Source organism: Oncorhynchus nerka, linkage group LG2 (assembly GCF_034236695.1).
Source record: "Oncorhynchus nerka isolate Pitt River linkage group LG2, Oner_Uvic_2.0, whole genome shotgun sequence".
Lineage (NCBI taxonomy): Eukaryota > Metazoa > Chordata > Actinopteri > Salmoniformes > Salmonidae > Oncorhynchus > Oncorhynchus nerka.
In genome coordinates this window covers 5598899-5624483 of record NC_088397.1, presented here as the reverse complement: position 1 = coordinate 5624483, position 25585 = coordinate 5598899, and the positions used below count along the sequence as shown (strand labels likewise).

The 25585-nt window shown below is 43.3% G+C and overlaps 1 protein-coding gene and 1 pseudogene across 1 annotated transcript in view; both read left to right on the top strand.

Annotated features, from left to right (window-relative positions):
- Positions 1 to 15096, top strand: part of LOC135573327 (zinc finger protein 883-like) — a 30518-nt pseudogene extending 15422 nt beyond the window's left edge.
- Positions 5809 to 25585, top strand: part of LOC135573325 (zinc finger protein 585B-like) — an 88674-nt gene continuing 68897 nt past the window's right edge. Inside the window, exon 1 of the mRNA XM_065022308.1 lies at positions 5809 to 6559. The gene's annotated coding sequence lies outside the window, so the exon portion shown is untranslated. The remainder of the gene's footprint in view (positions 6560 to 25585) is intronic.

The following is a 25585-nucleotide window of genomic DNA, read 5'->3' as shown; positions in this document are numbered from 1 at the left end:
AGTCAGGAGTTCTCTCTGACCCTGTGATGTCACCAGCACATTAAGTACATTCATCTTAAGATAGCCATGTGAGACAACCACATATCACAGTAAACATATTCCTCCTCAATTAGTCAGTGTAAGTAGGACAAGTGTCACATCATTAATATTACTTGTATTTTGGGGGGGGTACTCTTTAAAGACGTAGGATTTCAGACCCTTTCGGGCAGATGGGCAGGGACTCTGCTGTTGTTATTAAAGCCGCATACAGACATGGTCTCTTTTTTTGTTTTCTTGAGTAAGGCAGCTCCAAAATGCAGGTGTTTCAGCCAGCTCAGTGCTTTCTGTGGAGGTGGCGCAAGCCCGCAGAAAATATGGAGCTTTGCGCCCTGATTGGCTCAGTGTCCTGTCATTCATGGGGACAAGACGTCACTGCCAAGTCTAAGGGTAGAACTTGAAAATTCAAGCCCCTTGGATGCTGCCATAGAGTTACATTAGAAGTGCCCATCCAAGAAGGCTCAAGGTCATTGTCCACAGATAAAATAACATAAAATCATGTGATATCTACAGTTGCTTTGATTGGACTGATCATGTCAACATCGTACTTTCAAAATCATCATCATGAATCAAGTCAACAATCTACTGGCAAATCCCTTTTTACATTTTTAAAAAAATTATAATTATAAATGTATTATAAAAATTTTTTTACCCAATTGGTGTCCAATTGTTTAGTAGCTACTATCTTGTCTCATCGCTACAACTCCCGTACGGGCTCGGGAGAGACGAAGGTTGAAAGTAATGCGTACTCCGATACACAACCCAACCAAGCCGCACTGCTTCTTAACACAGCGCCATCCAACCCGGAAGCCAGCCTCACCAATGTGCCGGAGGAAACACCGTGCACCTGGCAACCTTGGACTCCACAGGAGTCGCTGGTGCGCGATGAGACAAGGAAATCCCTGCCGGCCAAGCCCTCCCTAACCTGAACGACTGATAAGAAGTTCAAATAGGTGCCATTAATACAGGTAACGAGTGGAGGACAGAGGAGCCTCTTAATGAAGAAGTTACAGGTCTGAGAGAGCCAGAAATCTTGCTTGTTTGTAGGTGACCAAATACTTATTTTCCACCATAATTTGCAAATAAATTCATTAAAAATCCTACAATGTGATTTTCAGGATTTTTTTTTCTCATTTTGTCTGTCATAGTTGAAGTGTACCTATGATAAATTACAGGCCTCTCAACTTTTTAAGTGGGAGAACTTGCACAATTGGTGGCTGACTAAATACTTTTTTGCCACACTGTATAATGCCCTGTATATGCTTCAAACTACAAATGTATGGATCTATAGTGGTAAAGACAATGGCATAATGGAAAATGCCATTGTATTAGTATTATCCACATTAAATCACTTAGGTAGAGTAGTAGTTATCTCTTAATATTATCTCTGTATTAGTATTCCCAACATTACAACACCTAGGTAGAGCAGTGGTTATCTCTGTATTAGTATTATCTCTGTATTACCAACATTAAAACACCTAGGTAGAGCAGAGAGGACAGAGAAACCCACAGGTGTTTCATCTCCACACTGGGATGATTTTAACAGTGTAACGCCACACAGGCCTCATGCCTCTCAGGTAGGAGGGTACCAGAAGTAAAATAATAAAAAAACACAAAACTAATGAAGGAGCACACAGTCACCAACAATATGTCCCTGTTGTCAATACTTTCAACTGGCTCAGCTCGCTGTTACAGTACAGCACCACCAAATTCCATTTATTAAGTAACCATCTGTCGGGGCGGCAGCGTAGCCTAGTGGTTAGAGCGTTGGACTAGTAACCGGAAGGTTGCGAGTTCAAACCCCCGAGCTGACAAGGTACAAATCTGTCGTTCTGCCCCAGAACAGGCAGTTAACCCACTGTTCCCAGGCCGTCATTGAAAATAAGAATGCGTTCTTAACTGACTTGCCTGGTTAAATAAAGGTAAAATTAAATCTGTCTCATGTAACATATCACACTATTTTGAGAGTCCCGGATTTATGTTTACTCTGTTACATCTAGTCTATGAGACGAGGCTGCTCCTTGACCGACATTATAAACACGCAGATCAAGAGGTGTGTTTTCCCTTCAGCATCTGCATGTGATATAGTCTCACCCACCTCATATCATGAATCTAAAATGGTTAACCTTTCCTGTGAGTGATGGGAAAAAAAATATGACTAAGGCAATTAATTACTTGAATAATTCAATGGATGTTTTGTTTCCAAATTTGATGAGTAATTTGTCTTGTTTAAAAAAGAAATTGACTTCGCTATGGGGCCGTCAATGGGAATTGGGCCGTGCTTCAGCTGAACTGCAGTACCGCAAATGCCCTCTGAGCACAGTGGAAAGCATGCTTATAGACTGGAAGCCTGCCCCTTGATCCGAGAAGGGTGTAATTGCAGACCGCAATTAGGGTCGTTCTCTAATATCGGGTGTTTCATGATATCAAGTTTACACCAATTGATGTTCCCCATTGGTCCGTGGCTGTTTCTTTTGCGTTGGGGACAACAGTTGTTGAGAACTGTAGCATTGTAGCTGAGCTTAACCTTAACCCTTTTCCTAACCTTAATCTCAGTCTCCTAACCAGCGTTAATTATCATAACCTGCCATGTTCGTTATCCTAACCTGCATGGTAAACAAATCCCTAACCCTCACCCTTTTCCTAACCTTAACCTCAGTCTCCTAACCTCCACTTTAATTGTCCTAACCTGCCACTTTAATTATCCTAACCTGTTATGTATGCTTTGTGCCTAGTTAAATAAATAAATATTTATATATATATTTTTTAACAAATAGTCTCCATCAGTTTCATAACACCGAAACTGACCAATGTCATGTATCCATTTTTATTATATCAGGGAACATCCACATCAAGAAACTGTACAGTAGTTCTCCTACTGGGAGGCGCGGGAAATAGTTTAAAGAGCGATTGGTGCTGAGGACGCTATGGCAATGGATGGCCCGCAGCCTGTTGAGATTCATAATGTCGTTTACCAGTTGACGGATACCGATAGTAAATATTAATTGTTCGTGCGGCTGAAAGGTTTTTGGGAGTTCAGGAATTCATATTGGAAGCATTGCAGCCAGTGGTGGAAAAAGTACCCAATTGTCATACTTGAGTTAAAGTACAGATACTTGAGTCAAGGAAAAGGTGAATGCCACCCAGTAAAATACTACTTGAGTAAAAGTCTAAAAGTATTTAGTTTAACATATACATAAGTATCAAATGTAAATATAATTGCTAAAAGTATAAATAATTTCAAATTCATTATATTAAGCGAAATAGACAGCACGATTTTCTTGTAGTTTAAATGTACGGATAGTCAGGGGTACACTCCAACACTCAGACATAGCCTGCGTTCCTAAATTCGCTCTGGCTATATACTCCGATTTCAGAGCACTCTGGTCTGAGTGCCAGAGGGAAGAATAATTGATGAAAAACAAACGCTCAACGTCCCTTGAATACGGCCGTTCCAGTAAACGTCGGCAAAAAAAGCGTAATTAAATTGTTGCCTGTAGCACAGTTAAAGTCACCAATGCTCTGGATAACATGAACACAGCCTAACCAGCTCTGCTAAGGCGAGTAAAATGGTCAGAGTTCTCTCGTTTGTACTGGAAGTAGCTAGCAAGCTAGCCAATGTTAACCAGTTATCTTGGATGCTTGACTGCCGTTGTGAGGTCAGAACGCTTGAATCAACCCTCCTCCTCCGCCAGAGCGTCCAGTGTGGCTCTGAACGCTCCGAGAGCGATACGAACTGACAGTCTGACAACGCTCTGAATTTACGAACGACCAAGCGCACTCTGGCACTCCAGATTGAATTTAAGATCACATCCATAATTTACTAACAAAGTATTTTTACAGGGCAGCCGAGCGGAAATGGAGGAAAACTCGCCTCCCTGCGGACCTGGCATCCTTTCACTCCCTCCTCTCTACATTTTCCTCTTCTGTCTCTGCTGCTAAAGCCACTTTCTACCACTCTAAAGTCCAAGCATCTGCCTCTAACCCTAGGAAGCTCTTTGCCACCTTCTCCTCCCTCCTGAATCCTCCTCCCCTCCCCCTCCTCCCTCTCTGCAGATGACTTCGTCAACCATTTTGAAAAGAAGGTCGACGACATCCGATCCTCGTTTGCTAAGTCAAACGACACCGCTGGTTCTGCTCACACTGCCCTACCCTGTGCTCTGACCTCTTTCTCCCTCTCTCTCCAGATGAAATCTCGCGTCTTGTGACGGCCGGCCGCCCAACAACCTGCCCGCTTGACCCTATTCCCTCCTCTCTTCTCCAGACCATTTCCGGAGACCTTCTCCCTTACCTCACCTCGCTCATCAACTCATCCCTGACCGCTGGCTACGTCCCTTCTGTCTTCAAGAGAGCGAGAGTTGCACCCCTTCTGAAAAAACCTACACTCGATCCCTCCGATGTCAACAACTACAGACCAGTATCCCTTCTTTCTTTTCTCTCCAAAACTCTTGAACGTGCCGTCCTTGGCCAGCTCTCCCGCTATCTCTCTCAGAATGACCTTCTTGATCCAAATCAGTCAGGTTTCAAGACTAGTCATTCAACTGAGACTGCTCTTCTCTGTATCACGGAGGCCCTCCGCACTGCTAAAGCTAACTCTCTCTCCTCTGCTCTCATCCTTCTAGACCTATCGGCTGCCTTCGATACTGTGAACCATCAGATCCTCCTCTCCACCCTCTCCGAGTTGGGCATCTCCGGCGCGGCCCACGCTTGGTTGCGTCCTACCTGACAGGTCGCTCCTACCAGGTGGCGTGGCGAGAATCTGTCTCCTCACCACGCGCTCTCACCACTGGCGTCCCCAGGGCTCTGTTCTAGGCCCTCTCCTATTCTCGCTATACACCAAGTCACTTGGCTCTGTCATAACCTCACATGGTCTCTCCTATCATTGCTATGCAGACGACACACAATTAATCTTCTCCTTTCCCCCTTCTGATGACCAGGTGGCGAATCGCATCTCTGCATGTCTGGCAGACATATCAGTGTGGATGACGGATCACCACCTCAAGCTGAACCTCGGCAAGACGGAGCTGCTCTTCCTCCCGGGGAAGGACTGCCCGTTCCATGATCTCGCCATCACGGTTGACAACTCCATTGTGTCCTCCTCCCAGAGCGCTAAGAACCTTGGCGTGATCCTGGACAACACCCTGTCGTTCTCAACTAACATCAAGGCGGTGGCCCGTTCTTGTAGGTTCATGCTCTACAACATCCGCAGAGTACGACCCTGCCTCACACAGGAAGCGGCGCAGGTCCTAATCCAGGCACTTGTCATCTCCCGTCTGGATTACTGCAACTCGCTGTTGGCTGGGCTCCCTGCCTGTGCCATTAAACCCCTACAACTCATCCAGAACGCCGCAGCCCGTCTGGTGTTCAACCTTCCCAAGTTCTCTCACGTCACCCCGCTCCTCCGCTCTCTCCACTGGCTTCCAGTTGAAGCTCGCATCCGCTACAAGACCATGGTGCTTGCCTACGGAGCTGTGAGGGGAACGGCACCTCAGTACCTCCAGGCTCTGATCAGGCCCTACACCCAAACAAGGGCACTGCGTTCATCCACCTCTGGCCTGCTCGCCTCCCTACCACTGAGGAAGTACAGTTCCCGCGCAGCCCAGTCAAAACTGTTCGCTGCTCTGGCCCCCAATGGTGGAACAAACTCCCTCACGACGCCAGGACAGCGGAGTCAATCACCACCTTCCGGAGACACCTGAAACCCCACCTCTTTCAGGAATACCTAGGATAGGATAAAGTAATCCTTCTCACCCCCCTTAAAAGATTTAGATGCACTATTGTAAAGTGGCTGTTCCACTGGATGTCTTAAGGTGAACGCACCAATTTGTAAGTCGCTCTGGATAAGAGCGTCTGCTAAATGACTTAAATGTAAATGTATTTGTGTTTAGTGAGTCCGACAGATCAGATGCAGTAGGGATGCGCGAATTTAACAATTTTCCTGTTCTGCTAATCATTCAAAATCTAACGAGTACTTTTGGGTGTCAGGGAACATGTATGGAGGTAAAAGTACATTATTTTCTTTAGGAATGTAGTGGAGTAAAAGTGGAAGTAGTCAAAAATATCAAAAGTAAAGTACAGATACTCCCAAAACTCCATACATTTTCCCTGACACCAAAAAGTACTTAAAATATTTGTACTTATCTACTTTACACCACTGATTGCAGGGAATACTGTTTGAAGATGTTCCTCCCTATGAGGCCCATGAGACTGTGTAGGGATGTGATTTGAATAGGACTGTGACTGAACGAGTGGGATGTTGTTATTGATCTATTTATGTATTTTGTTTTGAGGTCGTTGTTCCCCCTCCCCTTTTCCGCAAAGGAAATGTATTTTCGTCTACAGTTTACTAACCTTACAGTAGGTGGCGGCAGCCACGTTATATTTGTGTAAATGTCAGTATACCAGAGAAGAAGATGACGCTGTTGCATTGTCGATGTGGGGAACAGGAAGTTCCGGGTTGAAACGACAGAACTGTGCTGTTGTGTCGATAGTGGTTGTGTCCGTTTCAAATGTATCATTGTAGGTATGTAATAGCATGTTTAAGCTTGCTAATGTCGAGAGAATATATAATACTATAGGTAACAAATCAGTCAAGGTATTATCACGTTTGGTAATGGTTTTAATTGTATGCGTTATTTTGGGGTCAAACCGAGTGAGTGTTTAACGTGTTTAAAACATTTTTACAAGTCACATAACTAGACTTTGGTTTTATCTGAGTGTATGTACATAATTTCGTCAAAGTAATTTCATAAACATTCCACTTATTTGAGGTCGTTTTTACATGTTCTTGGTTTTGTGTCAAATGTTGTTTATGAGCTGGTAAATAGCCTCGTCCGAACCATCCTGTTCTCGCGAGTTTACATGCACTGTTTCGTTAATGAAAGCTCGCGAGAACAGGATGGTTCGGACGAAGCAAGTCAAATGGCGGGAACGGTTTCGGTCGTTTTTCTAGGAGTTTATTCGTGGTGAAATGGCGACATGAGGCTGTGTGATGGAGTGTCAAAATAGAGGGACGCTAACTGAAGTTATCCTTCACCATTTGGAGAGAGAGGCCAACTGCATGGAATGGCATCGATTAATGCCATGAAGCACCTGTCAAACTCATTCCATGGAGGACCAAGTTCCTGGGGGGTTTTAGCTCCACCCTTGTACTTGATTAATGAATTAAGGTCACTAATTAGAAAGGAACTCCTCTCATCGGATTGTCTAGCTTTAAATTGCGGAGACTCGGCCCTCAATGGAATGAGTTTGACACCCCTGAAACAATGGAAATGGGGAGAGAGTTTGAGAAGCAACAGCTGTGCTGGAATGCGATCAATGTGGGGGACAGTTCTGATGATATGGAGTGGGAGGATGAGGGCCTAGTATGTGAATGGTCTGTAGTGGAAAGACATAGGAAGAACAGAGATAATGATACTGGAAGAAGTGCCACATGTAGTATAGTAACTAGAGGCCCACGGTAGGGAGCTAGAGTAATAATGTGTTAGTGGAAAGTTGGGATGGTGTTTGAGGAGACCACAGGGCCTCATTTACACCCTGATTAACCAAGGCCATAAAAAGAGAGGTGTAGTTAAACTGGGCCGCAGCCGTGTAAATTAGAATTGGTTCTGAACTAGCATCCCTGGTTAAATAAATGTGAAGTAAAACATTGAAAGTGGTAGATTGTTAATATCTTGTACTAGTCAGGTTCAGCAATGGAAGATTATTCAATTGGAAAATCATAATGGGACGAAGCTCAGAAGCCATGACCCTGGAGGTGATGCTACATTGAAGGGAGTAATAATCTCTGAGGTCCCAATATCTATGTCCATGGATGATATTGTTAAAGACCATGTGAAGGAAGACAGAGTGGTTGAAGCCTAAAGGTTGATCAGTAGGAAAGAGGGTTAAAGAAGTGAAAGCTTATCAGTGCTGTTGAGGTGTTAGAAGGTTTTGTCTGGAAAAGTACAGAATATGATTCCTTAGCTTCAATGTCAGAGATTTTGACCCAGCCTCATCAATCAACCAATCAAATGTATTTATAAAGCCCTTCTTACATCAGCTGATGTCACAAAGTGCTGTCCAGAAACGCAGCCTAAAACCCCAAACAGCAAGCAATGCAGGTGTAGAAGCACAGTGGCTAGGAAAAACTCCCTAGAAAGGCCAGAACCAAGGAAGAAACCTTGAGAGGAACCAGGCTATGAGGGGTGGCCAGTCCTCTTCTGCCTGTGCTGGGTGGAGATTATAACAGAACCATGCCAAGATGTTCAAATGTTCATAGATGACCAGCATTGTCAAATAATAATAATCACAGTGTTTGTCAAGGGTGCGACAGGTCAGCACCTCAGGAGTAAATTGGGGAACATGATTACAGTGAATGCTGAATCATCACAGTGTTTTTAAATGCCAAAGAATGGGACATGTAGCTGTTGAGTGAAAAGATGTGCCAAGTGTGGTGGGGAACATGATTACAGTGAATGTTGGAGCAATGTGACAGTTAAGTGTTGCAATTGTGTGGAGGACAAAGAGCAGCATTTGGTGGATGCCAGGTGCAGAGAGATGCTCAGAGATATAGAATCTGTCATGATTTATCATATGCAGAGGCTGTAAGACAGACTGGTGGAACTACTGTCAGACTGATGGAGCTTAATACAGTGAAGACAAGGTTATTCATAAAATAGTACATAGTGCTGCCTGAAACATACTGCAACCTTGTAGTAAATGGTTGTTGAGTCATTTATGCATTTATGTGAATTTAGGAAATCTACTATAGATTAAGTGCACTTATGTTGTGCAATTTAAAATGTGTACTTTGTGTCTAATGTGAATTAATGTTTTGTCAAGGATTATCTACCTGATCTACTGAAATGAGATAATTGAACATGAAAAAAGAGAAAATATTTTTACAGAATAAAGTGCCAGAACTGTCAAGAAAATAACTTTTGTTTCTGTTTGTCTTTATTACTACAGACCTTAATCTGAGGCCAGTAACATCAACAGTGAGGACAAACGCAGCCTGTCTCTCTCCTTCCACACTGAGTAGGAACCTACAGTCACTGGGTCCTGATTGTGACAGTGGAGCCCAGTTTGCTCTGCAGGATCCAGAGATGACATCAGTGAAGCTGGAAGACTGCAGTCAAACACTGGAGCTGAATGTCAACATTAAAGATGAAGAAGAGGAGGAGGAGAAGATTGGGACAATTGTTAGTCATGGTAAGAGCAGGTTCTATCTATAAGTTATCTTCATATATTATACCTCCATAAGTTATGACCAGTCTATTGCTAGGTTGAATTCTGTAATTCTGACATCACACATCCCTGAATAACTCAAGACTTCACAGCGAAGCAAAAACTATTTAAACTTGTAACACCTGTCTTTGCCCACACATTGTCTCAAGAACGTTGAAAATGTTTAATACCCTCAATCACCAAGTTAGTCATACCTCATTTCAAAATAGGCCATGGCATCATCACTGTCAATATTGAATTATAATTTGTTTGCTGCACAGAATATCAGATCTCAACAACGATTGGAGAAGTGTTGAACATAACCAGTAGACTACCACATCCTGATGATTTATATCTGATACATATATATTTAATATTTTATAGATCAATTTGTATGAACATCTCAAGGATGATCAATGGAAACAGGATGCACCTGAGTTCATTTCAAAAGTTTGGGGTCACTTAACACCAGTCTCAACATCAACAGCGAAGAGGCGACTCCGGGATGCTGGCCTTCTAGGCAGAGTTGCAAAGGCCAGTTTTATTGCTTCTTTAGTCAGAACCACAGTTTTTAGCTGTACTAACATAAATTTAGAAAGGTTTTCTAATGATGAATTAGCCTTTTAAAATGATCAACTTGGATTAGCTAACACAACATGTCATTGGATCACAGGAGTGATGGTTGCTGATAATGGGCCTCTGTTACGCCTATGTAGATATTCCATAAAATATCTGCCGTTTCCAGCTACAATAGTCATTTACAACAATTGTAATGTCTTCACTGTATTTCTGATCAATTTGATGTTATTTTAATGGACAAACAATGTGCTTTTCTTTCAAAACAAGGACATTTCTAAGTGACCCCAAACTTTTGAACAGTAGTGGATATTTTATATTTTTTATATATGAATTTGTAGAAACATCTCAAGGATGATCATTGGAAACAGGAAGCATCTGAACTCAATTTTGAGTCTCTTGTTTTTATTTTTCTCCACACAATATCCCATAATGACATCACAATATCCCATAATGACATCACAATATCCCATAATGACAAAGCCAAAACAGGTTTGTAGAAAGTCTTGCAAATGTAAAAAAAAAAAAAAACACAAAAAAAGATAATAATTGCTTATTTACTTAAGTTTTCAGACCCTTTGCTATGAGATGATGCTTGAGATGTTTCTACAACTTGGAGTCCACCTGTGGTAAATTCAATTGATTGGACATGATTTGGACAGGCACACACCTGTCTATGTCAGGTCCCACAGTTGACAGTGAATGTCAAAGTAAAAATCAAGTCATGAGGTGGAAGGATTTGTCCGTAGAGCTCAGAGGCAGGATTGTGTCGGCACAGATCTGGAGACCAGTACCAAAACATTTCTGCAGCATTAAATGCCAAGAACACAGAGGCCTCCATCATTCTTCAATGGAAGAAGTTTGGAACCACCAAGACTCTTCCTAGAGTGGGCCACCCGGCCAAACTGAGCAATCGGGGGAGAAGGGCCTTGGTCAGGGAGGTGGCCAAGAACCCGATGGTTCTTCTCTGTCAGAGCTCCAGAGTTCCTCTATGGAGATGAGAGAATCTTCCAGAAGGACAACCATCTCTGCAGGACTCCACTAATTACATTTACATTTAAGTCATTTAGCAGACGCTCTTATCCAGAGCGACTTACAAATTGGTGCTTTCACCTTATGACATCCAGTGGAACAGCCACTTTACAATAGTGCATCTAAATCTTTTAAGGGGGGTGAGAAGGATTACTTTATCCTATCCTAGGTATTCCTTAAAGAGGTGATCAGGCCTTTATGGTAGAGTGCCCAGACAAAAGCCACTCCTCAGTAAAAGGCACATGACAGTCCGCTTGGAGTTTGTCAAAAGGCACCTAAAGGATTCTGACCATGAGAAACAAGATTCTCTGGTCTGATGAAACCAAGATTGAACTATTTGGCCTCAATGCCAAGGGTCATGTCTGGAGCAAACCTGGCACCATCCCTACAGTGAAGCATAGTGGTGGGGATATTTTTCAGCGGCAGTGGCTTCGGTACAAGTCTCTGAATGTCATTGAGTGGCCAAGCCAGAGCCTGGACTTGAACCCGATCAAACATCTCTGGAGACACCTGAAAAAAGTTTTGCAGAGACGCTCCACATCCAACCTGGCAGAGCTTGAGAGGATCTGCAGAGAAGAATGAGAGAAACTCCCCAAATACAAGTGTGCCAAGTTTGTAGCTTCATACCCAACCAGACTCAAGGCTGTAATCACTGCCAAAGGTGCTTCAATAACTATTGTCTGAAGGGTCTGAATACTTACGTAAATGTAATGTTTCAGTTATTTCTAAAAACCTGTTTTTGCTTTGTTATAATGGGGTATTGTGATGTCATAATGGGTATTGTGTGTAGAGTGATGAGAGAACAAAAACACAATTTAATCCATTTTAGAATAAAGCTGTAATGTAACAAAATGTGGAAAAAGTCAAGGGGTCTGAATACTTTTTGAATGCATTGTAGATGTTATTTCATGCTACTGAGACTTGTATGGATGACAACAGTATTGTCAGCATTTGTTTTATTCACTGGGCTATCTGGAGTGATCAGAGTGTAGACTAAAGAAGTGGAGTAGACAAACTGCCAGTGTTTTAAAGTTCTATGAAATTAGTCTGTGTAGTTACTAACCCTTGTGATGTTGAGTGTAGGATGATATAGCTCATAATTTTCACGACTTTTTCCTCTTTTTAGTGTTTGACTCCTACCCAGTTTTAGAATAGTTTTATCCCAATTCCCATACAGCCTACTGAAATGAATACATACACTACCGTTGAAAAGTTTAGGGTCACTAGGGAAGTTATTTTAATGGACTGAAACCAGAGAAAAAAATCCAACCAGGAAGTGGGAAATCTGAGTTTGGTGTATATTCAACTCGGCTCCTATTGAAGATACAGTGGGATATTGGTCATGTTGCACTTCCTACAGCTTCCACTAGATGTCAACAGTCATTAGAACTTTGTCTGATGCTTCTTCTGTGAAGTGGCGCTGAAGGAGAGTGGAATGAGTCAGAGGTCTGCCAGCAGCCACGAGCTGACCATGCCCGTTCACATGAGTATGCTCCAGTTCCATTTGCTTTTCTGAAGACAAAGGAATTCTCCAGTTGGAACATTATTGAAGAATAATGTTAAAAACATCCAAAAGATTGATTCAATACATCGTTTGACATGCTTCTACTGACTGTTATGGAACTTTTTGATATTTTGTCTGCTGTTAGTGAACGCACTTCGTGAGTTTGGATTTGTTTACCAAACGCGCTAACAAGTGTAACTATTTGGACATAAATGATGGACATTACCGAACAAAACATACATTTCTTGTGGGAGTCTTGGGAGTGCATTCCGACGAAGATCAGCAAAGGTAAGTGAAGATTTATAATGCTATTTATTTTGTTGACTGCTTAATATGGCGGTTATATTTGTGCCTTGATGGGCTCTGAGCGCCGACTCAGATTATTGCATGGTTTAATTTTTCCGTAAAGCTTTTTTGAAATCTGACACAGCGGTTGCATTAAGGAGAAGTGCATCTAAAATTTTGCATAACAGTTGTATCTTTTAGTGATGTTTATTATGAGTATTCCTGTAAATTGATGTGGCTCTCGTAAGGCGACAATGTAAACTCAGATTTTTGGATATAAATATGAACTTTACCGAACAAAACATGCATGTATTGTGGAACATGAAGTCCTATGAGTGTTATCTGATGAAGATCATTAAAGGTTAGTGATTAATTTGATCTATATTTCTGCTTTTTGTGATTCCTCTCTTTGGCTGGATTAATGGCTGTGTTATTCTGTGAATAGGCACTCACCTAACATAATCGTTTGGTTTGCTTTCGGCGTAAAGCCTTTTTGAAATCGGAGACTGTGGATGGATTTACAACAAGTGTATCTTTAAAATGGTGTAAAATACATGTATGTTTAATTATGGGATTTATGTTGTTTTGAATTTGGCACCCTGCAGTTTCACTGGCTGTTGAAGAGGTGGGATGCTACCGTATCACGTACCCTAGAGAGGTTAACTGCCTTGTTCAGGGGCAGAACGACAGATTTTTACCTTGTCAGCTCAGGGATTTCATCTTGCAACCTTTCGGTTGCTCTAACCACTAGGCTACCTGTCACCCGTTATGGCCAGAAGAGGACTGGTCACCGCTCTGAGCCTGGTTCCTCTCTAGGTTTCTTCCTAGGTTCCTGCTTTCTAGGGATTTTTTTGTGGCCACTGTGCTTCTACATCTGCATTGGTTGCTCTTTGGGGATTTTAGGCTGGGTTTCTGTTAGGCACTTTATGAAAACTACTGATGTAAAATGGGCTTCATAAAATACATTTGAATGACATGTATATCACACCAACTGACTGGTTCTTTTGATATTCACACAGGATACCACGTTGAGACATTCTCTACACCCAGAGAGCAACAGCAGGAAGATCAGAGAGCTAAGAGGTCTCATCACTGCCCACATCGTGAAGAGATTTTCCCATTTCTATCAAAGCTAAAAATACACCTAAAAATACACACAGGAAAGAAGCCTTACGTCTGCTCTGACTGTGGAAAATGCTTCACAATATCAACTCATCTAAAAGCTCATCAGAGAACACACACAGGAGAGAAGCCTTACTCCTGCTCTGACTGTGGGGGAGTTTCTCTCATCTGGGCACCTTAAAAACACACCAACGTATACACACAGGAGAGAAGCCTTACTCCTGCTCTGACTGTGGAAAATGCTTCACAACATCAACTGATCTAAAAGTTCATCAGAGAACACACACTGGAGAGAAGCCTTACTCCTGCTCTGACTGTGGAAAATGCTTCACAACGTCAACTTATCTAAAAGTTCACCAGAGAACACACACAGGAGAGAAGCCTTTCTTCTGCTCTGACTGTGGGGCGAGTTTCTCTCATCTGGGCACCTTAAAAACACACCAACGTATACACACAAGGGAGAAGCCTTACGTCTGCTCGGACTGTGTAACTAGTTTCTCTCAACTTTCCCACTTGAAATCACATGAACGTAAACACACAGGAGAGAAGCCTTACATCTGCTCTGACTGTGGAAAATGCTTCAAAACATCAACTGAGCTAAAAGTTCACCAGCGAACACACACGGGAGAGAAGCCGTATTACTGCTCTGACTGTGGAACTAGTTTCTCTAAATTTTCCCACTTAAAATCATATGAACGTATACACACAGGAGAGAAGCCTTACGTCTGCTCTGACTGTGGGGCGAGTTTCTCTCATCTGGGCACCTTAAAAACACACCAACTTATACACACAGGAGAGAAGCCTTACGTCTGCTCTGACTGTGGAAAATGCTTCACAACATCAACTCATCTAAAAGTTCATCAGAGAACACACACAGGAGAGAAGCCGTATTACTGCTCTGACTGTGGAACTAGTTTCTCTCAACTTTCCCACTTAAAATCATCTGAACGTATACACACAGGAGAGAAGCCCTATTACTGCTCTGACTGTGGAAAATGTTTTAAAACATTAAATGAGCTAAAAGTTCATCAGAGAACACACACATGAGAGATGCCTGCTTACGTCTTCTCTGATTATTGGGTGAGTTTCTCTCACCATAGCAACTTAACACACCAATGTATACACACAGGGGAGAAGCCTTACTCTGTGGAGAGGTGGGCTTGTAAGTCAAACGTCTAGCCAAAAGCTGCGTGTTTGAATCTCATCAGGGAGGACTTTAGCATTTTAACTAATTAGCAACTTTGCAAATTCTTACTAATTTTTAGCTATGTCAGCATGTTAGCTAACCTTTCCCCTAAACCCATTAAACTCTACCTTAAACCCCTCACCCCTAACCTCGCAGCAACAAATTGGAATTTGTAACATATCATACATATTACAAGTTTGTAACATATTGAATGAATAGCAATGCGTAAAATAACATACAAATTGTATTATACGTATTATACTGAACAACAATCTAAACGCAACCATTTCAAAGATTTACAGTATGTATAAGGAAATCAGTCAATTGAAATAAATGAGGCCCCAATCTATGGATTTCACATGACTGGGCAGGGGCTCAGGCATAGGCCCACTTGGGAGCCAGGCCCAGCCAATCAGCATGAGTTTATCCCCACAAAAGGTCTTTATTACAGACAGAAATACTACTCAGCCCCCTCCCAGACAATCCTGCAGGTGAAGAGGTACTGGGCTGCCGTGGTTACATGTGATCTGTAGTTGTGAGGCCGGTTGGATGTCCTGCCAAATTCTCTAAAAGGATGTTAGAGGAGACTTATGGTAGATATATAAATAGTTCTCTGGCAACAGCTCTGGTGGACATTCCTGCATTCATCATGACAATTGCACATTCCCTGAACTTGAGATATATGTGACATTGTGTTGTGTGGCCTTTTATTGTCCCCCAGCACAAGGTGCACTTGTGTAATGATAATGCTGTTTTATCAGCATATTGATATGCCACACCTGTCAGGTGGATGGATTATTTTGACAAAGACTGAAATGCTCATGAACAGGGATGTAAATACTTTATCCTATCCTAGGTATTCCTGAAAGAGGTGGGGTTTCAGGTGTCTCCGGAAGGTGGTGATTGACTCCGCTGTCCTGGCGTCGTGAGGGAGTTTGTTCCACCATTGGGGGCCAGAGCAGCGAACAGTTTTGACTGGGCTGCGCGGGAACTGTACTTCCTCAGTGGTAGGGAGGCGAGCAGGCCAGAGGTGGATGAACGCAGTGCCCTTGTTTGGGTGTAGGGCCTGATCAGAGCCTGGAGGTACTGAGGTGCCGTTCCCCTCACAGCTCCGTAGGCAAGCACCATGGTCTTGTAGCGGATGCGAGCTTCAACTGGAAGCCAGTGGAGGGAGCGGAGGAGCGGGGTGACGTGAGAGAACTTGGGAAGGTTGAACACCAGACGGGCTGCGGCGTTCTGGATGAGTTGTAGGGGTTTAATGGCACAGGCAGAGAGCCCAGCCAACAGCGAGTTGCAGTAATCCAGACGGGAGATGACAAGTGCCTGGATTAGGACCTGCGCCGCTTCCTGTGTGAGGCAGGGTCGTACTCTGCGGATGTTGTAGAGCATGAACCTACAGGAACGGGCCACCGCCTTGATGTTAGTTGAGAACGACAGGGTGTTGTCCAGGATCACGCCAAGGTTCTTAGCGCTCTGGGAGGAGGACACAATGGAGTTGTCAACCGTGATGGCGAGATCATGGAACGGGCAGTCCTTCCCCGGGAGGAAGAGCAGCTCCGTCTTGCCGAGGTTCAGCTTGAGGTGGTGATCCGTCATCCACACGGATATGTCTGCCAGACATGCAGAGATGCGATTCGCCACCTGGTCATCAGAAGGGGGAAAGGAGAAGATTAATTGTGTGTCGTCTGCATAGCAATGATAGGAGAGACCATGTGAGGTTATGACAGAGCCAAGTGACTTGGTGTATAGCGAGAATAGGAGAGGGCCTAGAACAGAGCCCTGGGGGACACCAGTGGTGAGAGCACGTGGTGTGGAGACGGATTCTCGCCACGCCACCTGGTAGGAGCGACCTGTCAGGTAGGACGCAATCCAAGCGTGGGCCGCGCCGGAGATGCCCAACTCGGAGAGGGTGGAGAGGAGGATCTGATGGTTCACAGTATCGAAGGCAGCCGATAGGTCTAGAAGGATGAGAGCAGAGGAGAGAGAGTTAGCTTTAGCAGTGCGGAGCGCCTCCGTGATACAGAGAAGAGCAGTCTCAGTTGAATGACTAGTCTTGAAACCTGACTGATTTGGATCAAGAAGGTCATTCTGAGAGAGATAGCGGGAGAGCTGGCCAAGGACGGCACGTTCAAGAGTTTTGGAGAGAAAAGAAAGAAGGGATACTGGTCTGTAGTTGTTGACATCGGAGGGATCGAGTGTAGGTTTTTTCAGAAGGGGTGCAACTCTCGCTCTCTTGAAGACGGAAGGGACGTAGCCAGCGGTCAGGGATGAGTTGATGAGCGAGGTGAGGTAAGGGAGGAGGTCTCCGGAAATGGTCTGGAGAAGAGAGGAGGGGATAGGGTCAAGCGGGCAGGTTGTAGGGCGGCCGGCCGTCACAAGACGCGAGATTTCATCTGGAGAGAGAGGGGAGAAAGAAGTCAGAGCACAGGGTAGGGCAGTGTGAGCAGAACCAGCGGTGTCGTTTGACTTAGCAAACGAGGATCGGATGTCGTCGACCTTCTTTTCAAAATGGTTGACGAAGTCATCTGCAGAGAGGGAGGAGGGGGTTGGGAGGGGAGGAGGATTCAGGAGGGAGGAGAAGGTTGCAAAGAGCTTCCTAGGGTTAGAGGCAGATGCTTGGAATTTAGAGTGGTAGAAAGTGGCTTTAGCAGCAGAGAGAGAAGAGGAAAATGTAGAGAGGAGGGAGTGAAAGGATGTCAGGTCCGCAGGGAGGCGAGTTTTCCTCCATTTCCGCTCGGCTGCCCGGAGCCCTGTTCTGTGAGCTCGCAATGAGTCGTCGAGCCACGGAGCGGGAGGGGAGGACCGAGCCGGCCTGGAGGATAGGGGACATAGAGAGTCAAAGGATGCAGAAAGGGAGGAGAGGAGGGTTGAGGAGGCAGAATCAGGAGATAGGTTGGAGAAGGTTTGAGCAGAGGGAAGAGATGATAGGATGGAAGAGGAGAGAGTAGCGGGGGAGAGAGAGCGAAGGTTGGGACGGCGCGATACCATCCGAGTAGGGGCAGTGTGGGAAGTGTTGGATGAGAGCGAGAGGGAAAAGGATACAAGGTAGTGGTCGGAGACTTGGAGGGGAGTTGCAACGAGGTTAGTGGAAGAACAGCATCTAGTAAAGATGAGGTCGAGCGTATTTCCTGCCTTGTGAGTAGGGGGAAGGTGAGAGGGTGAGGTCAAAAGAGGAGAGGAGTGGAAAGAAGGAGGCAGAGAGGAATGAGTCAAAGGTAGGCGTGGGGAGGTTAAAGTCGCCCAGAACTGTGAGAGGTGAGCCGTCCTCAGGAAAGGAGCTTATCAAGGCATCAAGCTCATTGATGAACTCTCCGAGGGAACCTGGAGGGCGATAAATGATAAGGATGTTAAGCTTGAAAGGGCTGGTAACTGTGACAGCATGGAATTCAAAGGAGGCGATAGACAGATGGGTAAGGGGAGAAAGAGAGAATGACCACTTGGGAGAGATGAGGATCCCGGTGCCACCACCCCGCTGACCAGAAGCTCTCGGGGTGTGCGAGAACACGTGGGCAGACGAAGAGAGAGCAGTAGGAGTAGCAGTGTTGTCTGTGGTGATCCATGTTTCCGTCAGTGCCAAGAAGTCGAGGGACTGGAGGGAGACATAGGCGGAGATGAACTCTGCCTTGTTGGCCGCAGATCGGCAGTTCCAGAGGCTACCGGAGACCTGGAACTCCACGTGGGTCGTGCGCGCTGGGACCACCAGATTAGGGTGGCCGCGGCCACGCGGTGTGGAGCGTTTGTATGGTCTGTGCAGAGAGGAGAGAACAGGGATAGACAGACACATAGTTGACAGGCTACACAAGAGGCTACGCTAATGCAAAGGAGATTGGAATGACAAGTGGACTACACGTCACGAGTGTTCAGAGAGTTAAGCTTACGTAGCAAGAATCTTATTGACTAAAATGATTAAAATGATACAGTACTGCTGAAGTAGGCTAGCTGGCAGAGGCTGCGTTGTTGACTAAGTAGGCTAGTTGGCATTGGCTGCGTTGTTGTGCACAACATTTGAGAGACATTGACGTTAGCTGATGTTGATGGATTACTGGATTATTATTTTTTTCATATTTTAGTTCAGTTTATCAGGTCAACAAAGGTTCAATAACATACTAAATGGATGTTTTTTGTATAATAGAATACGTTTTGCTCTGAGACCAGGTTGTCCATCTGCAGTATTCTGTTTTTTATTTTATTGAACCTTTGTTTAACTAGGCAAGTCAGTTAAGAACAAATTCTTATTTACAATGATGTCCTAGGAACAGTGGGTTAACTGCCTTGTTCAGAGGCAGAATAACAGATTTTTACCTTGTCAGCTCGGGGATTCGATCTAGCAACCTTTTGGTTACTGGCCCGACGCTCTAACCACTATGCTACCTACTGCCCCTAACATGTATCAGATAGAGATGGTGTGATGATCACTTTTCACCATTAGTTTGGGGGGGATGATTTTACAACTGTATTTAATGATACACAGTTTATGAAATGAATACATGTTTATTAATAGTCTTTAAAACTAGATGAGTTATTTTAGTTACTGATCATGATTGTGTTGGATAACTGCATTGAAGCAAACTTTATTGATCTGCCAATGAGAAATAGAGTTACATGAATATGTACTGGTCAACCTCTTCTTCTCTTTAGTATTCAGTTCTTCATATTAGATCTGACAGTATGAATGGTTCTTATGGTTGTATTCAGTTCTTCATATTAGACCTGACAGTATGAATGGTTCTTATGGTTGTATTCAGTTCTTCATATTGGAGCTGACAGTATGAATGGTTCTTATGGTTGTATTCAGTTCTTCATATTAGATCTGACAGTATGAATGGTTATTATGGTTGTATTCAGTTCTTCATATTAGATCTGACAGTATGAATGGTTCTTATGGGCTGAGTGCCTGGAGTGTTTTTGTATGACTACAGTCAGGAGTTCTCTCTGACCCTGTGATGTCACCAGCACATTAAGTACATTCATCTTAAGATAGCCATGTTAGACAACCACATATCACAGTAAATACATTTCTCCTCAATTAGTCAGTGTAAGTAGGACAAGTGTCACATTATTAATATTACTTGTATTTTGGGGGGTACTCTTTAAAGATGTAGGATTTCAGACCTTTTCGGGCAGATGGGCAGGGACTCTGCTGTTGTTATTAAAGCCGCATACAGACATGGTCTCTCTTTTTGTTTTCTTGAGTAAGGCAGCTCCAAAATGCAGGTGTTTCAGCCAGCTCAGTGCTTTCTGTGGAGGTGGGGCAATCCCGCAGAAAACACGGACATTTGCGCCGTGATTGGCTTAGTGTCCTGTCATTCATGGGAACAAGACGTCACTGCCAAGTCTAAGGGTAGAATTTGAAAATTCAAGCCCCTTGGGTGCTGCCATAGAGTTATATTATAAGTGCCCATCCAAGAAAGCTCAAGGTCATTGTCCACAGATAAAATGACATAAAATCATTTACATCATATACAGTTGCTTTGATTGGACTGATCATGTCAACATCATACTTTCAACATCTGAGCTAGCAACATCATGAATCAAGTTGACAATCTACTGGCAAATCCTTTTTAATGTTTGTCATATAAAGAGAAATAATGAGAAATTATAAATAAAACAGTGCTCATCGGCCTTTGGACATAAACATTACACAACAAGTTGGAAATTTCAAATTCAACAATGAGTGGTTTGTCAAGGAATCAGTGGCTAACTGCAAGCATTGCAAATCAATCATTAGCCTGATATTCAGTGGAGTGGCTGTGTGGTCCCGAGTCTAAGATTAAGGGGCTCTTTTCCTAATTTAAAATTGTAAACATTCACCATTGGCCGTGCTGTCAATGAAGCTTGATTTGTGCCGCACTCAAAACAACTTAGCTCGGTACTGCAAAATCTGTCTGAGTGAGTTCAAAACAACTGGGAACTCGGGAAAAACAAGCAACGACTGAGAAAATACGTTTTGAACTTTCATCCAACTCAGAATTGTAAATTGGGAACTCGGGCCTCTTTCTACAGCTACAACCTGAAGATCACTGACATCATCATGATTCCATTTTTTCCCCCTTCGAGTTCCCAGTTGTATCTAAAGCACCATAAATCCAGAGAATGACAGACTTTGATGAAGTTTGATGACAAAATATTCCCACGAAGGACTGCCGCGCCACCTTCCTGTTCAAGTGAGCACAACACAACAAGGTGAGTCCAAAAATGTCTTGTATGCTGCTGCATAAATTATGTAATATACCAGGGAGATGTGTATACTGTAGCTAAGAAAGTAATACCAAGTGTATGTTGTGTAGTAAGATGTCAGTAGCCCATGTGCCTCACCCTAATAATTTGGTCTTGTTTCACCTCTTAATTTTGCCTACTGTTCTGACTTGGTGGTTCACATGTAGCCTATTACCTGTTTTTGATAAATGTAATCATTGAATATTGTAAGAGTTTTCATTGTCTGCATATATGCCCCTTTATTTATCCTACGGTTCTGACTTGGCGTACAGGGAGAACACTGTAAGAACGGCCCATGTTCTGAAATCTGTCGCTGTCCATTTCAAAAGTGCTGAACAAATAGTTATATTGACTACGTCCGTCCTAGCTCGCTCATTAATGTCTTAATCAAAATTACAGATGCCCTCTTCTCCGCTTGTCGTCCCCTTATGCAATAGTTTGTATATATCAATTGTCAGTAGAAACCACATTTGTTTAAGCAAGTCAGCCATGTTATTTTAAAAGGCAGTAAATGAGGCCTAATGAACTGTTTGATGACAGACAAGGCTCCGCTGATAGCCAGGTGTAGCAGTGGTAAGTTGTTGGGACTATGGTGTTGGGTCCTAACAGTTTGTGGGCACCGTTATTGTGCAATTAATGTATTGTTTAGTGGCTTTGCTGGCATGCATCCCACTTTAATGATTTATTTATTTATTTAACTAGGCAAGTCAGTTAAGAACAAATTCTTATGAAGGCCTACCCCGGCCAAACCTGGACGATGCTGGGCCAATTGTGCGCTTCCCTATGGGACTCCCAATCATGGCCGGATGTGATTCAGTCTGGCTTCGGACCAGGGACTGTAGTGATGCCTCTTGCACTGAGATGCAGTGCCTTAGACCGCTGCGCCACTCGGGAGCCCTTAAAAGGTTTACACCCAACGTGGTGTAGGAGTTGGATGGCACAAGCTGGGAGCCCAGCCAACAGAGATTTGATGCACTTGAGCTGAATTTTGAGTGTCAGAGCAAAGGGTCTGAATACTTATGCAAATAAGGTATTCATTTTTATAAATTTGCTAAAATGTATAAAAACCTTTTTCGCTTTGTCATTATGGGGTATTGTGTCTATTGATGAGGAGTAAAAAATGCTTTTAATTAATTTTTGTATAAGCCTGTAATGTAACAAAATATGGAAAAAGTCAAGGGGTCTTGTATAATGCACTGTTGTATGCTTCAAACTACAAATGTAAGGATCTGAAGTGGTAGAAACAATGGCATAATGGAACTGCATGTCCAATGGTTCTCTGTATTAGTATTACCCACATCAAGAGCGTTGTCAGACTGTCAGTTCGTATCGCTCTCGGAGCGTTCAGAGCCACACTGGACGCTCTGGCGGAGGAGGAGGATTGATTCAAGCGTTCTGACCTCACAACGGCAGTCAAGCATCCAAGATAACTGGTTAGCATTGGCTAGCTTGCTAGCTACTTCCAGTACAAATCAGAGAACTCTGACCATTTTACTCGCCTTAGCAGAGCTGGTTAGGCTGTGTTCATGTTATCCAGAGCATTGGTGACTTTAACTGTGCTTCAGGCAACAATTTAATTACGCTTTTTTTGCCGACGTTTAAAAACACCGGCCGTATTCACGGCTTATTAAGCTTTGGTGGTTGATCAATTATTCTGTCCTCTGGCACTCAGACCAGAGTCCTCCTTTTTTTGCCGACGCTTACTGACACCGGCCGTATTCAAGGGGTGTTGAGCGTTTGTTTTTCATCAATCATTCTTCCCTCTGGCACTCAGACCAGAGTGGTCTGAAATCGGAGTATATAGCCAGAGCGAATTTAGGAAAGCAGGCTATGTCTGAGTGTTGGAGTGTGCCCCTTACAGGTTAGGATAATTCAAGTGGCAGGTTAGATTAATTACCGTGGCAGGTTAGGAAGCTGAGGTTAAGGTTAGGAAAATGGTTTGGGTGAGCTACAATGTAACAGATGTCAACAACTGTTGTCCCAACGCAAAAGAAACGGCCACGGACCAATGGGGAACATCAATTGGTGTTAACGAGATCCGCGAAACACCCGATACCAGAGAACGCCCCCAATTGCGGTCTGCAATTACACCTTTTTCGGATCAAGGGGCCAGGCTTCCGGTCTGTAAGCATGCTTTCCACTGTGCTCAGAGGGCATTTTCGGTATTGCAGTTCAGCTGAATCATGGCCCAATTCCCATTGACGGCCCCATAGCTAAGTCAATTTATTTTTTAATTAAACAAGACAAATTACTCATCAAATGTGTAAACAAAACATCCATTGAAATATTCAAGTAATTGCCGTAGTCAGATTTTTCCCCATCACTCACATCCAAGGTTAACCATTTTTGATTCATGATATGAGGTGGGTGAGCTTATGCCACATGCAGATGCTGAAGGGAAAACACACCTCTTGACCTGCTGTGCATAATTTAGGTTACGAAGGTGCAGCCTCGTCTCATAGACGAGGTGTAACATAGTAAATATAAATCCGAGACTCTCAAAACAGTATTATGTTATGTTTTTCTGGTTACAAAAGACAGACGGTTACTTAATACATGGAATTTGGTGGTGCTGTACTGTAACAGCGATCTGAGCCAGTTGAAAGTATTGACATCAGGGATATATTGTTGGTGACTGTGTGCTCCTTCATTACTTTTGTGTTTTTTATTATTTTACTTCTGGTACCCTCCTACCTGAGAGGCATGAGGCCTGAGAGGCGTTGCACTGTTAAAATCATCCCAGTGTGGAGATGAAACACCTGTGTGTTACAAAGCCACATGCTCTGTCCTCTCTGCTCTACCTAGGTGTTTTAATGTGGATAATACTAATACAGAGATAATACTAATACAGAGATAATACTAATACAGAGATAATACTAATACAGAGAACCATTGGACATGCATTTTCCATTATGCAATTGTTTTTACCATTTCAGATCCTTAAATTGTAGTTTATACAAGACCCCTTGACTTTTTCCACATATTTGTTATGTTACAAGCTTATACAAAAATGGATTAAATGCATGTTTTACCCCTCATCAATATACACATAATGACAAAGCGAAAAAAGTTTTTTAGAAATTTGTCAATTTCTAAAAATGAACACCTTATTTGCATAAATATTCAGACCCTTTCCTCTGAGACTCAAAATTCAGCTCAAGTACATCCTGTTTCCATTGATCATCCTTGAGATGTTTCTACAATTTGATTGGGGTCCTCCTGTGTTCAATTCAAATGATTGGACATGATTTAGAAAGGAACACACCTGTCTATATAAGGTACCACAGTTGACAGTGCAAGTCAGAGCAAAAACCAAGCAATGAGGTCGAATAAATTTTTCGTGGAGCTCTGAGACAGATTTGTGGTGAGGCACAGATCTGGGGAAGAGTACCAAAACATTTCTCAATTCTCTGTTGGCTGGGGTCCCCGCTTGTGCCTTCAAACTCCTGCCCTACATTGGGCACAAACCTTTTAAAGGCTCCCGAGTGGTGCAGCAGTCTAAGGCACCTCATCTCAGTGCAAGAGACATCACTACAGTCCCTGGTTCGAATCATAGCTGAATCACATCTGGCCATGATTGGGAGTCCCATAGGGAAGCACACAATTAGTATAATCTGAGACGACATTATGAAACAAAACGCTGACCAGCATCGGTGAGGATTGGCTGGGGTAGGCCTTCTTTGTAAATAAGAATTTGTTCTTAACTGACTAACCTAGTTAAAAATAAAAAATTGGACGCATGCCAGCAAAGCCACTAAATAATACATGAATTGCACTATAACAGTGAGAAACGGTGCCCACAAACTGTTAGGACCAACAGCATAGTCTCAACAACTTACCACTGCTTTCACCTGGCTATCAGCGTTGCCTTGTCTGGCAACGAAACAGTTCATTCAGCCTCATTTACTGCCTTTTAAAATAACATGGCTGACTTACATAAACAATTGTGGTTTCTACTGACAATTGAGATGTACAAACTATGGCATAAGGGGACGATAAGGGCCAATCCGTAATTTCGATTAAGACATTAATGAGCCAAGTCAGAACCGTAGGATAAATAAAGGGGCATATATGCAGACAATGAAAATTCTTACAATATTCAATGATTACATTTCTCAAAAACAGGTTATAGGCTACATGTGAACCACCAAGTCAGAACAGTTGGCAAAATTAAGATGTGAAACTAGATACAATTATTAGGGTGAGGCACATGGGCTACTAACATCTTACTACACAACATACACTTAGTATTACTTTCTTAGCTACAGAATACACATCTCCCTGGCATATTACATCATTTATGCAGCAGCATACAAGACATTTTTGGACTCACCTTGTTGTGCTGTGCTCACTTGAACAGGAAGGTGGCGAGGCAGTAATTTGTGGGCATATTTTGTCATCAAACTTCTTCAACAAAGTCT